Genomic DNA, 12,523 nt, shown 5'->3' on the forward strand with positions numbered 1-12,523 from the left:
TCTGCACTGTCAGCACAGAGCCCGATGTGGGGCCCAAACTCAACAACTATGAGATCATGACCTGAGCCAAAATCAAGAGTCAGACACTTAACCAACTGAGCCACCCAGGTGTCCCCCTTTGTTTTAAAGTTTATTTTTATAACTATTGATATAGATATATCAAAGTCTCCCATTATGGTTGTGGATTTGTTGAATTTCTTTGCAGTCCTGGCAACTTTCACTTTATGTATGTTAAAGCTGTGCTATGTCTGGGCACCTGGGTGGCTCAGTCGGTTTAGTGTTTGACTTCGGCTCAGGTCATGGTCTCACGGTTCATTAGTTCAAACCCCATGTTGGCCTCTCTGCTGACAGCTCAGACCCTGGAGACTGCTTTGGATTCTGTGTCTCCCTCTCTCTCTGCCCCTCCCCTGCACATGCTCTGTCTCTCTTTCTCAAAAATAAATAAACATTAAAAAATTTTTTTAATTAAAAAAATAAAGCTATGCTATGAGGCCCATAGCTATTGAATTATTAATATCAATGAAGTTAATCTTCCATCAATATGTTTATCCTTATCACTGTATTGCGCTTTGCTTTAAAATCTATTTTGTCTGATATGAATATAGTCATACTATCTTTGTATTGGTTAGTATTTACTTAGTATATATATTTTTTACATCTTTTGACTTTTAGTCTTTCTTTTTTTTAATGGTTTAGGCAGTGGTGTGCTGGCAGATACTTAACAATTAGCTCTCTGGGGAGGGGGAGTGGGGTCTGATTTGTAGAGTTTGCTTCTGTTGTGTCAGTGTTCCTACCTGGGTTGCAAGGTAAAATACAGAACACCCAGTTAAATCTGAACTTCAGATAAACAAGGAATAATTTTTGATATAAATATGTCCCAAATATTGCATGGAACATGCTTATATTTAAAAAGTATTTGCTATTTATCCAAAATTCAAATTTAACTGGTTAAATCTGGCAACCTTACTCCCACCAACATGTCATTGAATGAAAAGTTGGGAAGAAATGTTCACAATCAGCTTGTTCTAAAATAACTCTTATTAAGATGTAATTCGCACATTATACAATTCACCCATTGAAATGGACAATTCGTCAGTTTTAATATATTCAGACTTGTGCAACTGCCACCACCATAATTTTAAAACATTTTCATCTCCCCAAAATTAAACCTTGTACTTATTAACGCTCACTAACCTCCAAGCATCCTCCGGTCCCAGTCCTAAATAACTACTAATTTATTTTCTGTCTTTATAAATTTGCCTCTCCTGAACATGTCATATAAATGGAATCATACAATATGGCGTGTGTGTGTGTGTGTGTGTGTGTGTGTGTGTGAGACTGTCTTCTTTTACTTAGCACATGCCCTATATGTTGTAGCATAAATTAATACTTCATTTCTCTTTATTACTGAATAATATTTCTTTGTTTGGATAGATAACATTTATTCATCCATTTATCAGTTGATGAACATTGATTGTTTCCACTTTGGGGAGATTATGAATAATGCTGCTGTAACAATCCGCTCTTGTGAGGTGGTAGGAGCCAGTACGAGGCATATGGCCGTATATAATTGTCTACTTAACTCTCTCTAGTTCCCTCTAGCTGATCAGCTACACAAAGAGAAGGATTTTGTTCACCACTGTATTTACATTTCTTAATGGAGCGTCTAATACTTGATGTTTAATTAATATTGTACGCATGAATGAAGTACAGCGTGGTAGTTAAGAGTGAAGACTTGTTGAGTACTTTAAATCTCAGATATGCTACCTATGTAAATGTGGAAAAGCTAGCAGGTTACTTAATTTTTCTAAGACGGTTTTTTTCCTGGTAAGATGTGAAGGACATTAGCACCTCCTTTAATAGAATTTTGTGAGCATTTAGCATTTGAATGGCACATCTTCAATACTCCATAACACATGGTTGCTGTTACTTGTATTAGACATTGATAATCCACCTGATATCGTGATCTCCCGATTCCTCAGCCTCTGTCATCCCATTCACAAAGTGTGACCTACTCTGGGGACAACCTTGGACTTCTCACGGGAAGTCACTTCACTGTAGACAAACCAAACTCCCAAATCCCACTTTCTGATAATCTTAAGCAAATTGCATAACCAACATTGATATTGTTCCTTAAAAAAAAAAAAGCCAATTTAGGAGGAAAATACTATCTAGTTGTCATATGAATTTCTGTTCTGATTAACAAGGTAGAATGTTCTCAGTTTATTGGAAATGTGTATTTCTTTTGACCTTTCTGTGTGTTTTTTAAAGCTTATTTATTTATTTTGAGAGAGAGAGTTGGGGAGGGCAGAGAGGGAGAGAGAGAGAGAATGAATCCCAAGCAGGTCCACCTGTCAGCAGAGAGCCCAACGTGGAGCTCCAACTCACTAACCATGAGATCATGACCTGAGCGGAAATCAGTAGTCAGACGCTTAACTGACTGAGCCACCCAGGCACCCCTCTTTTGTGACTTTTCATGTTTTTTGCTCATTTTCTACTAGTATGTTAATCTCTGTCCTTTGGATTTGTAGGAGCACTTTATATATTAGGAATATTAATCCTTTGTCCAGAATATATCTTACAAATGATTTTCTCAAGTTTGCATTCCTCTTCTACTTTTCATGGCACAGAATTTTTCTTATTTCTAGGAAGTCAAAAAATATTAATCTTTCCTATTAAGAGTATAGGATTTAGAATGTGAAATTCCCACATATTTTTATACTCTGCCTACCCTGTGAAAACCACTGGTAATAACATGGCATATTCTCAAAACACATGCATTTATATTCGCCACGTATCACCAACTGTCTACTCTTTTCCATTCTTAATGTGGCCAACTGGTCTAGGCCACCATTATCTCTTGCCTCTCTTCATCTCCTTCCTCTCTAAGTCATTGTTCATATCACCATCCGAATGGTCATAGTTAAACATAAATGACTCTTTTCTAAACATACACTAGCATACAGGTCATTAACCGGTGGATACATACTATTCAGCTCCCTGCTCTATTCTCACTTAACAATTTATATTGAGCTTCTCTGTCTTCAAGTGTTGGATGGGACATACTTAGGTTTTTAAAAAAGGATTCCTTGTTTATCTGAAATTCAAATTTAATGGGGCCTCCGGTATTTCTATTTACTAAATCTCACAGCCCTCCTCCTGTCTTTGGCCCACAGTGGCTGTTCCAGTTCTCGCTTTCTTTCAGCCACACGGGAAGGAGGAGCACATGTCCAATTCTGTAAAGGGCAGAACGTGGACATACCACATACTTTCACTTTCATTCCATAGGCCAGAACTTAGTCACGTGGCCTCCTGGAGCTTTTGGGGGCGGCTAGGAAGTGAAGTGTTCAGCAGGTAGCCAGCCAGCTAAAGCCAGAGAAGCCCTATTTCAGAAGAATGGTTATTACAAAACAGCTAGTAGTCTGACACAGATAACAATCCTTCCATCACCAAATACAGTCGCTAGCGGTAGCCAGTCCACTTCCCCATTCCAACCAATGGGTGGGTATGTGACCCAAACCATTCCACTCAGCCCCTCTGTCTCTGGACCAAAATCTTGAGCAAAGTGATACAGAGACTTCAAATAACTCAAGTTCATTCATCCCAGTTGTAGTGACCTGAGAAATTTAGACATTATGGCTTTATGTTACTCCGATCTCTAGAGTTTCTGGTCCTGAGCTTCCCCCTAGTCTGCCCTCCCAGATCCAGATTGTCCTTGGATCCTGTATCTTTTGTTCCCCCTGAAGTCTTCAGAATTGGTTTGCAATCAATAGAACTCCAAATGATCAAAGGTCAAGTCTGGATGTATTCCAAGGTGAAGAGTTAGAAAACCAGTTCTCTACCTCTGAGGATTTCTTCCTAAGCACATTTTCACTTCAGCACTGCAGTTTTCAGACTTAAAAGTAACAGGACGACTATAGGTCCAGAGATAGTAGCTTAAAAGAGAAACAGAGAGAGAAGTGAAAATTAAATCTTATTAAGCTAATATTTGCACTTGCTCTGTGCCTCCTTGCAGAGATTACTAATTTCTCTAATACTTGCAGAAACCCTGTACTTTGTTGAGTTTTATGTGTATTATCTCATTAAACCCTTGCAGCAATAATAATAGGCATTATTATTCTTCTCATTTTCCAGATGGGGAAAATGGGGCTTGGAAAGTTAAGTGGCTTGCCTAAGGTCACATAACAGCTGTAGCTAGCATTCAAAACCAAGTTGAACTTCTGCATTTAAACTTTTTACATTCTGCTACACCACAGACCTTTAAAAAAATTGATATCTAAACCGATTTTTAATTTAATTTTTATCTTTTCATCCTGGAGAATTTTCCATGTACTAAAATAGAATGGTATAATGAAGCATTCGTGTACCCATCACTTAGCTTCAATAACTATTCCCATTCTACCATTATTTTTTCATCAATCCTCTCCTCAAATTCACTTTATTTTCTCTTATTCTATGGTATTTTCTTTATTTAAAAATTTTTTTAAGTTTATTTAGTTATTTTGAAAGAGTGAGAGAGCATGCACAAGGAGGGGAGGGACAGAGAGAGAGAGAGGGAGAGAGAGAATCCTAAGCAGGTTCCACACGGGCAGCAGAGGGGCTCTGTGCTGTCAGTATAAGGCTCAATCCCATGAACCATGAGATCATGACCCGAGCCAAAACCAAGACTCAACGCTTGACTGACTGAGCCACCCTGGTACCCCTATCCTAGAGTATTTAAAACTAAATCCCAGACATCATATCTCATCTCCTATAAATACCTTAGAATGTTTCTCTAGTACATGAGAACTTAAAAGAAAAAAAACAAAATAGCCTTATCATGCCTTCTCAAATTCACAAAAATTCCTTCATATATTTAATTTCTGATCCAAGTTCAATTTTCCCTGTTTGTCTCACAAACATCTTTTTACAGTTGTCAAATAAAAATTCAAACACAGTGTGTACATTACATATTTAGACATTCTCTTAGGTCTCTTTTACCTTATGACAATCCCCCTTCTCTTTTTTTCTTTTACACCGTGTGTTTGTTGAAGAAGAAGGGGATTTTGTCCCTGTGGGATTTTTTTTTTCTTTTCACATCAGATGGATAAGGTGCCAATTAAAAAATTTTTTTTAATGTTTTATTTATTTTTGAGAGAGCACAAGCAGGGGAGGGGCTGAGATAGAGGGAGATCGAGGGTCCAAAGTGGGCTCTGTGCTGATGAGCAAGTCCAATGTGGGCTCTAACTCACAAACCGTGAGATCATGACCTGAGCCAAACTCCAATGCTCAACCGACTGGGCCACCCAGGTGCCCCCGATGGGTAAGGTGCCAATTATGTTATGACAAAGTTTGAAGGAAGCACATCCCACACAGTGGCTGAACACCCAATCATCACACTTGTGAAATACAAAAGGTTCTGTCTTGTGGTATTTCTAATTGCAGTTGGCTGATGGCATCCTCCCGGTGTCATTAGCCTGTTCTTCCATCTCCCATCTTTACCATAATCTGGTGGTTGGTTCAAGACGTTTGATTAAACTCAGGTTCAAAATTTTTGTTTGTTTGTTTTGGCAAGATTACTCCATAGGTGGTGTTAACAGTCTCCTTTTAAAATAAATTGTGTACTGCTCCATTAAATGTGCTGAGTTAGTGATTATAATCAATAAACAGCTTTTCTCCTCCCAACTCTGCCTTAATTTTATTTTTTTTAGTTAAAGAAAAATTTTTTTAAGTAATCTCTACACCTAATGTGAGGCTCGAACTTACAAGATCAAGGGTCGCACTCTCTACTGTCTGAGCCAGCCCACTGCCCCAACCCACCACTATCTTTAAATAAGATCTCCCTTCTCTGCCCCCAATGACATTTCAGGCAGATCCCTTACCTTTGGGGTCACTTTCAGATGTGAAAAGAGTCTCATTTTCAGCTGTAGAAAATTCCAGTCTGGCCTAAATTAACTTTAATTTTTTATCTAATTCAAATCTCTCCATTTCTCTCCCTGCCCTTTTACTTTAGTTGGTAGACAGTCTCCACCTTGTCTCCTAGGTCCATGAGAAACATTGCATATTTTTATCCAGCTGAATGGTAGAACCCTATGTCCTCATCCAGCCACTAGGGGCAGTTCCAGCCAGACTCCAGTCTATTGTCTCTCTATTCTCTCCTCAAACTCCAGGGGAGCCTCAGTACCTTCCCCCAAAACTCACTTGTCTTCCACTCCTGTAACAGCACAGGGCAGGTGTACACATTCCTTAAGCCTGGCAAGCATCTGGCCAAGGAGTGAGAATCCAGCATTTTTGTCTGGCTAGCACTCACAATTCGCTACGTGGCTCCCTCACTGCCTCCGTCTCTTGGCTCTGGTTGGAAGAGCAATGTCCCATGCATGTAGGGAAGAAATGCTATTGTGCTCTCTCTTGTTGGGAAGTCTCTCTAAAGATGCATCTTCCCAACTGAATCTTTCGCTTTCTCTGATAATGGCTGTGGGAGGGATGGTTGCTAGACTCATAATAAAGCCTGTGTATATGTATAGAGAACCCTTCTTTAAATATGGGAGGTGGGGCACCTGGGTGGCTCAGTCAGTTGAGCATCCAACCCTTGATTTCGGCCCAGGTCATGATTCCAGCATTGTGGGAACGAGCTCCAAGTCAGGCTCTGTGCTGAGTGTGGAGCCTTGCCTGAGATCTCTCTCTCTCCACCCCCCCCCCATGCCTTTCTCCTCCACTTCCATGCTCTCTCTCTCTAATAAACAAAATTTTTTAAAATTAAAATATGGGGCTGCTTTTCACTCATCTCCTACACCTCTGAGGCTGTATTTTAAATTACTATCAACAGAAAAATTTCCATCTACATCCAATCTATTAACATTTACCCTCAACTTGGCTTTATAAAGTAATTCTGCTAAACCTACAGAATTTCCTACTTTATTTTAAAATAAATGATTGAGATAAACTCAAACTTAAATAATCCTCTCCAGGATACTTTTGCATGTGTCAGTGGGATGTTGGTGAACATTAAGCACAGTGCTAACAAATGTTTGTCTTTGGTCCTTACTCAAGAAGACCCCGGTGGTCTACTAAATAAATATCAAAAACAATTAAGCAAGGAAAGGAAAACATTTCTAAAAACAGCAGAGGACAAGGAAGCAGGTCTCCAGTGATTCAGTTGAATTAAATACACCCAGTCTTGTTTAATACGTCATACACAGAACCATGTACTTGTTAGATTCCCATTTTTTATTAGATACAACCTATAACCATTCTAATTGACATGTTAAGGTTTACATGTATTTTCTTTAAATTAGTGGGTTTAATTAGAATTGCCGGGTGGAGAACTGCTTATTCCAGCCTTAACTAGGAAATGAAAAGGAGGCTTACTGACTCACTCAAGAGTCAGCTGAGTACATTTTTATTCAGCTCTCAGCCAAAGGAGGAGTGAGGAGTGAACAATAAACTAACCAAGAACTGCATGGTGATGAGTCATTATCCATGGATGAGTGTGTGTGTGTGTGTGTGTGTGTGTGTGTAGGGGCAACTCCGTTACATCAGACTAGACTCCAATAAGAAGTTTAAACATGAAGGAGAGGTTTCTGGAGGGGTACTGTAATGGATCAATTGAATCATGTTAAATCATGTTCATCATGGACAAAGCTGTTAAATACGCCTGAATCCAAGTATTAGATATTCAAAATGTGTGCACTTACTAGAGCTCCAGCCTCATATTAGAATTTAATAAATGTTTGTGGAAGAAGAGAGGAAAGGAGGAAGTGAGGGAAAGATGGAGGGAGGAAAGGGAAAACGGTTTTTATTCATTTTAACAACCGAGTAAGCATCAATTGGTTAATGGTCTCTCGATAGTGTGTTTAACGTGGTATTTAGGACTGATTGCACAAGTGAAAGAAAATTAAGAAGCTAATAAAAATCATGTTATGGTAACAACGGAAAGGCTGACAGCACATGAGTTGGCAAAAGAAATCTTAAGCATTTGGGTTTTATGTTTTTGTTTTTAACACTGGCATCACAAATTAGCTTTGTAACGTATTCAACAGTCCAGAATATCAAGCCATTGATCTGTTCTGTTAGAAACATCATTTTCCAAGTCATTTGAATTAAGTTACAGATATTTTTAAACACAAAGACACTACTCATTAATAGAAAGCAAATGTTCCATTAAGGAATGTAAGATCTCCATTTTATTCACTTTCTTTCTGATACCTTCAGTTCCTCTGTTCTCTTATCCCTCTACTTTCCTGTCTGACAAAACATTAAACCATAGATCAGTGTAATGGCCCACATTTTAAAATACAGATATTGTTAGGAATAGGGAATTGGGGGGATTGATTTAAAATGATTTTATTTGGTTCATAAATTTAGAAGCAAGAGTCCCTTACTGGGAATTACGGCTATGGGCAAATATGGGGTCTTAGGCTAGTGGATTATGGTAAAGACTAAAAATTGCTTTCATTGTAAGGACTTTTTTTGTTGAGAACATGATGTCACATAAAGCTATTTGTTATAACTGCCTGTCATTTTTTTTAACTTGTTTTATTTTTTATTTTTTTAAATTTACATCCAAATTAGTTAGCATATAGTGCAACAATGATTTCAGGAGTCCTGAAATCCTTAGTGCCCCTTACCCATTTAGCCCATTCCCCCCTCCCACAACCCCTCCAGTAACCCTCAGTTTGTTCTCCATACAACTCCACAGAGTTTCTTCTGTTTTCTCCCCCTCCCTGTTTTTATATTATTTTTGTTTCCCTTCCCTTATGTTCATCTGTTTTGTCCCTTAAAGTCCTCCTATGAGTGAAGTCATAGGATTTTTGTCTTTCTCTGACTGATTAATTTCACTTAGCATAATACCCTCCAGTTCCATCCACATAGTTGCAAATGGCAAGATTTCATTCTTTTTGATTGCTGAGTAACACTCCATTGTATATATATACCACATTTTCTTTATCCATTCACCCATCGATGAACATTTAGGCTCTTTCCATACTTTGGCTATTGTTGATAGTGCTGCTATAAACATGGGGGTGCATTGTCCCTTCGAAACAGCACACCTGTGTCCCATGGATAAATGCCTAGTAGTGCAATTGCTAAGTTGTAGGGTAGTTGTATTTTTAGTTTTTTGAGGAACCTCCATACTGTTTTCAGAGTGGCTGCACCAGCTTGCATTCCCACCAACAATGCAAAAGAGATCCTCTTTCTCCACATCCTTGCCAACATCTGTTGTTGCCTGAGTTGTTAATGTTAGCCACTCTGACAGGTGTAAGGTGGTATCTCCTTGTGGTTTTGATTTGTAGTTCCTTGATGATGAGTGATGTTGAGCATTTTTTCATGTGTTGGTTGGCCATCTGGATGTCTTCTTTGGAGAAGTGTCTATTCATGTCTTTTGCCCATTTCTTCATTGGATTATTTGTTTTTTGGGTGTTGAGTTGGATAAGTTCTTTATAGATTTTGGATACTAACCCTTTATCTGATAAGTCATTTGCAAATATCTTCTCTTGTTCTGTCAGTTGCTTTTTAGTTTTGCTGATTAATTGTAAACTGCATTTTTAAGGCAAACCTGATAAAACAATTTTGGGACAAGATAGCATATTAATAATTCTTTCCAATTCTGTGTCATGTGCAGAGTTCATAATTATTCTTTTTTTTTTTTTAGGTTTATTTATTTTGAGAGAGAGTACCCACATGTATGTGAGCAGGGAGGAGCAGAGATAAGAAGAGAGAAATTCCCAAGTAGGCTCGGTGCTGACAGGGTTCTGCGTAGGGCTCAATCTCACAACAGCGAGATCGTGAGCTGAGTTGAAATTAAGACTCAGACATTTAACCGACTGTTTTCATCCTTTCTGTTTTCATCCAAGTCTTGGATACTGACTGCAGAGTGGGCAACAGCCACAATCCCGTGGCTCCCCACTGAAGGCCACACCCGTCAGACTTCCTTCTCCTTCCTCCCCGCCTCTGTGCCTCTGCTACCCGGTGTTCTCTATCTCCCACTTCACCCTTTCGGAGAACTCTTCAAGGACCTGAAGAGAGACCTCATGGAATTGCCTCATGGCCAAAGTAACCCTCTCTCAGGGTGCTCCTTTGGTACTTTTTCTACAACCCTCTAGTGGACATCATAATGTTCGTCCCTAGAACACAGACTCCATGTAAATAGAGTCCGTACCCACTTCTGAACCCTCATTGAACAGTATTTGCTGTGTGCCAACACTGCTTTAACGCTGGTCTGTGATCGATATTATATTTAGAGCCGAACAGACTAGGTGATGGTCTTTGCATTTTGGAGATATGCCATCTTCTGAGGAAGAGAGTCTTACATGGAAAAACCAGGAGAATGCAATTTGTGTTATGAGCAAAGAATCCAGGGCTCCAAGGGGCCAGAACAACAGGAGAGACAATCAGACTGAGGGTTTAGCAAAGCTTCTCTGAGGAACCAGTGTTTAACTTGAGGCCCAAGTTACTCAGGAGTTACTCAGGTTATTCAGGCCTGAGTGAAAAGAGTGCCCGCCAGACACAACAGTGTGTGGGACGTGCGGCCCACGGGTGGTGGGGGCACAGGTTGGAATGGCCGGGCCAAGCAGACAGGGACGGAAGACAGTCGGGGATCTAGATGTTCTGGAGCCTTTGAGGCCACATTAGGGATTTTGTATTTTATCCTAAGTGTAAACCATTGAAGGTTTTAAGCAGGAGATTAATGTGATTTGTGTGCTTAAGTGCCTTGTGTTTCCTGGTTAGTATTGAATATTTACAAGTAAATGAATAAATTAAACATACACAATGAATCAATGATACAGTTCTATGCCATTTCAGAGTTTTACCAACCCCAGGCAATTAGGTTAATTCAATATAGCTTGTTCTTAGGAAACATGAAGAAGGAATTTGTTGCTTTTCAGCCACTCACTATTCATTTTTCTCTTTCTACCAACAGTTCATTTTATGTTAGGTAATGCATCTTCCCACTTGTGTATCCTTGGTGGCCAGCTCTCCCGTGGCCAAGAGGCAGATTCCAACCGGACTCCCTCTTCTGGGACTTTAGCATGTTTAGCAGAGTAACTGATGGGAAGAAATATTTGAAGAAATTCATTTCAGCCATGGCCAAGTTTAAAAGATAGCATGTACTTCAGGCTCTGGTGCCCTCGGCATCCCTAGTTCCTGTCCTGATTTCAAGCCTGAGTCTCTAGTTTCTCATTTTTCTTCCCAGTAAAAGTCCCACTAGTTCATCCACTTTTTTTTTTTTTTTTTTCTTAAAATGGTCACTGTTGGTTTCTGTTGCTTGAAATAGAAAAATCACAATGGGATAAAAATCTATTTTAGTCTTAAGTAGAGATGGTATTTTGGCCTCAAGTTTTTAAAACTTTTCTTTGGATATGTGACTTGGTTATTTCCAACCTAATAGAAACCTTAACCTTTTCTTTTACTCCTCACAACTGATTTTAGCAGTTGGAATGTATCTGTGGGGACTGAAAGATTTGAAATCTTTGAAAACAGTCAAGTTCTCTTTTTCTGTCTCTCAAAGTTTCCTCAAAGACAAAAGTAGTTTCCTAATGTAGTTTTGTCTTTGCAGTATTTATTCTACAAGTTTTGGTTAGAAACCATTCTCTTTGCCTTAAAGACTGTTTTCCAAAGTATGTTCCACAAAACACTAGTGTCAATTATTACATAAATCTGAATGGCGGTGAAGACTCTATCCCTCCCTTAGGGCTTCAAAGAATGTTGTAGCACCTTAAGGCACTCAAAAAATCCTGCAGTAAAGAAATCTGAGTATTTTCCCAATGTTTCCCAAATGTATCTGCTCATGCAGCTCTTCTTCCTGCAAAATCAAAGAGCTAGCATCTTGTGGAACCCACTTTGAGAAGTGCTGCTTTAGAAAATCAAAGGAAAAGTGGGTTTTTTCCATTTTCTCTGGTACCATCTGTTCATGTTCCCTTGGCAGTAGGTTTATTCCTTTTCTTGTTTTTCCTGCTTTAAATACTCGTTGAACATTCTTTTTGTTATTGTCCTTTTTAGAATTTTTAAAGGCCTCCATCCCTCCTAGCACACGCTATACTTTGGATTTATTCTAGAGACGTCTCTGAAATGCCTCTTAAAGTGAAGGCCCACCAAAGTGCTCTGAGGGTAGCCACAGTGTTTATGTTTCATTTATTTTTCTGTGTGTGACTTTTCTGAGTGTACCTAAAATTAGAAGTGATACAGTAGAGGGAAAATTCAACATCCAGCCCATGCATTTGGCCTGTATTTTATGCACATGCTCATGAGAACCCATAAACAAACACAAATACGTATCATAGAAACAGCACAGTCTATTTGCAAGGTTCTCTTAAAGGTATCCAGACAATCCAAGCTGAGATGAAAAATGTGGATGAAGAGTGAGCAATGGGGACAGATCATTGCTCTCCCAACTTGTCCTGACTGGTCCAGTAAGAGCATGGGAAGGGAAAGTCAGGGGCTCCAGGAAAAGGCCAGGTTGGACAGGACGAGGAGCAGGAACCAAAGATTAGCAATGATGGTTTTGACCTTGGTCCAAGAGATGACAGCTGAGCAACTTGTGTCT

The 12,523-nt window shown here is 39.2% G+C and overlaps 1 long non-coding RNA gene and 1 other non-coding gene across 3 annotated transcripts in view; both read right to left on the reverse strand.

Annotated features, from left to right (window-relative positions):
- Positions 1 to 5,292: 5,292 nt before the first annotated feature.
- Positions 5,293 to 5,398, reverse strand: LOC123592344. Its single transcript, XR_006709732.1, has one exon. It is a non-coding gene; the product is annotated as a small nucleolar RNA U13 (small nucleolar RNA).
- Positions 5,399 to 9,415: 4,017 nt separating this feature from the next.
- LOC123590401 overlaps positions 9,416 to 12,523 on the reverse strand; it is a 103,114-nt gene continuing 100,006 nt past the window's right edge. For both annotated transcript variants that reach the window (XR_006708744.1, XR_006708743.1), the window contains one exon: positions 9,416 to 9,535. This is a non-coding gene — a long non-coding RNA (uncharacterized LOC123590401). The remainder of the gene's footprint in view (positions 9,536 to 12,523) is intronic.

This window comes from Leopardus geoffroyi, chromosome B4, assembly GCF_018350155.1.
Source record: "Leopardus geoffroyi isolate Oge1 chromosome B4, O.geoffroyi_Oge1_pat1.0, whole genome shotgun sequence".
Taxonomy (NCBI): Eukaryota; Metazoa; Chordata; class Mammalia; order Carnivora; family Felidae; genus Leopardus; species Leopardus geoffroyi.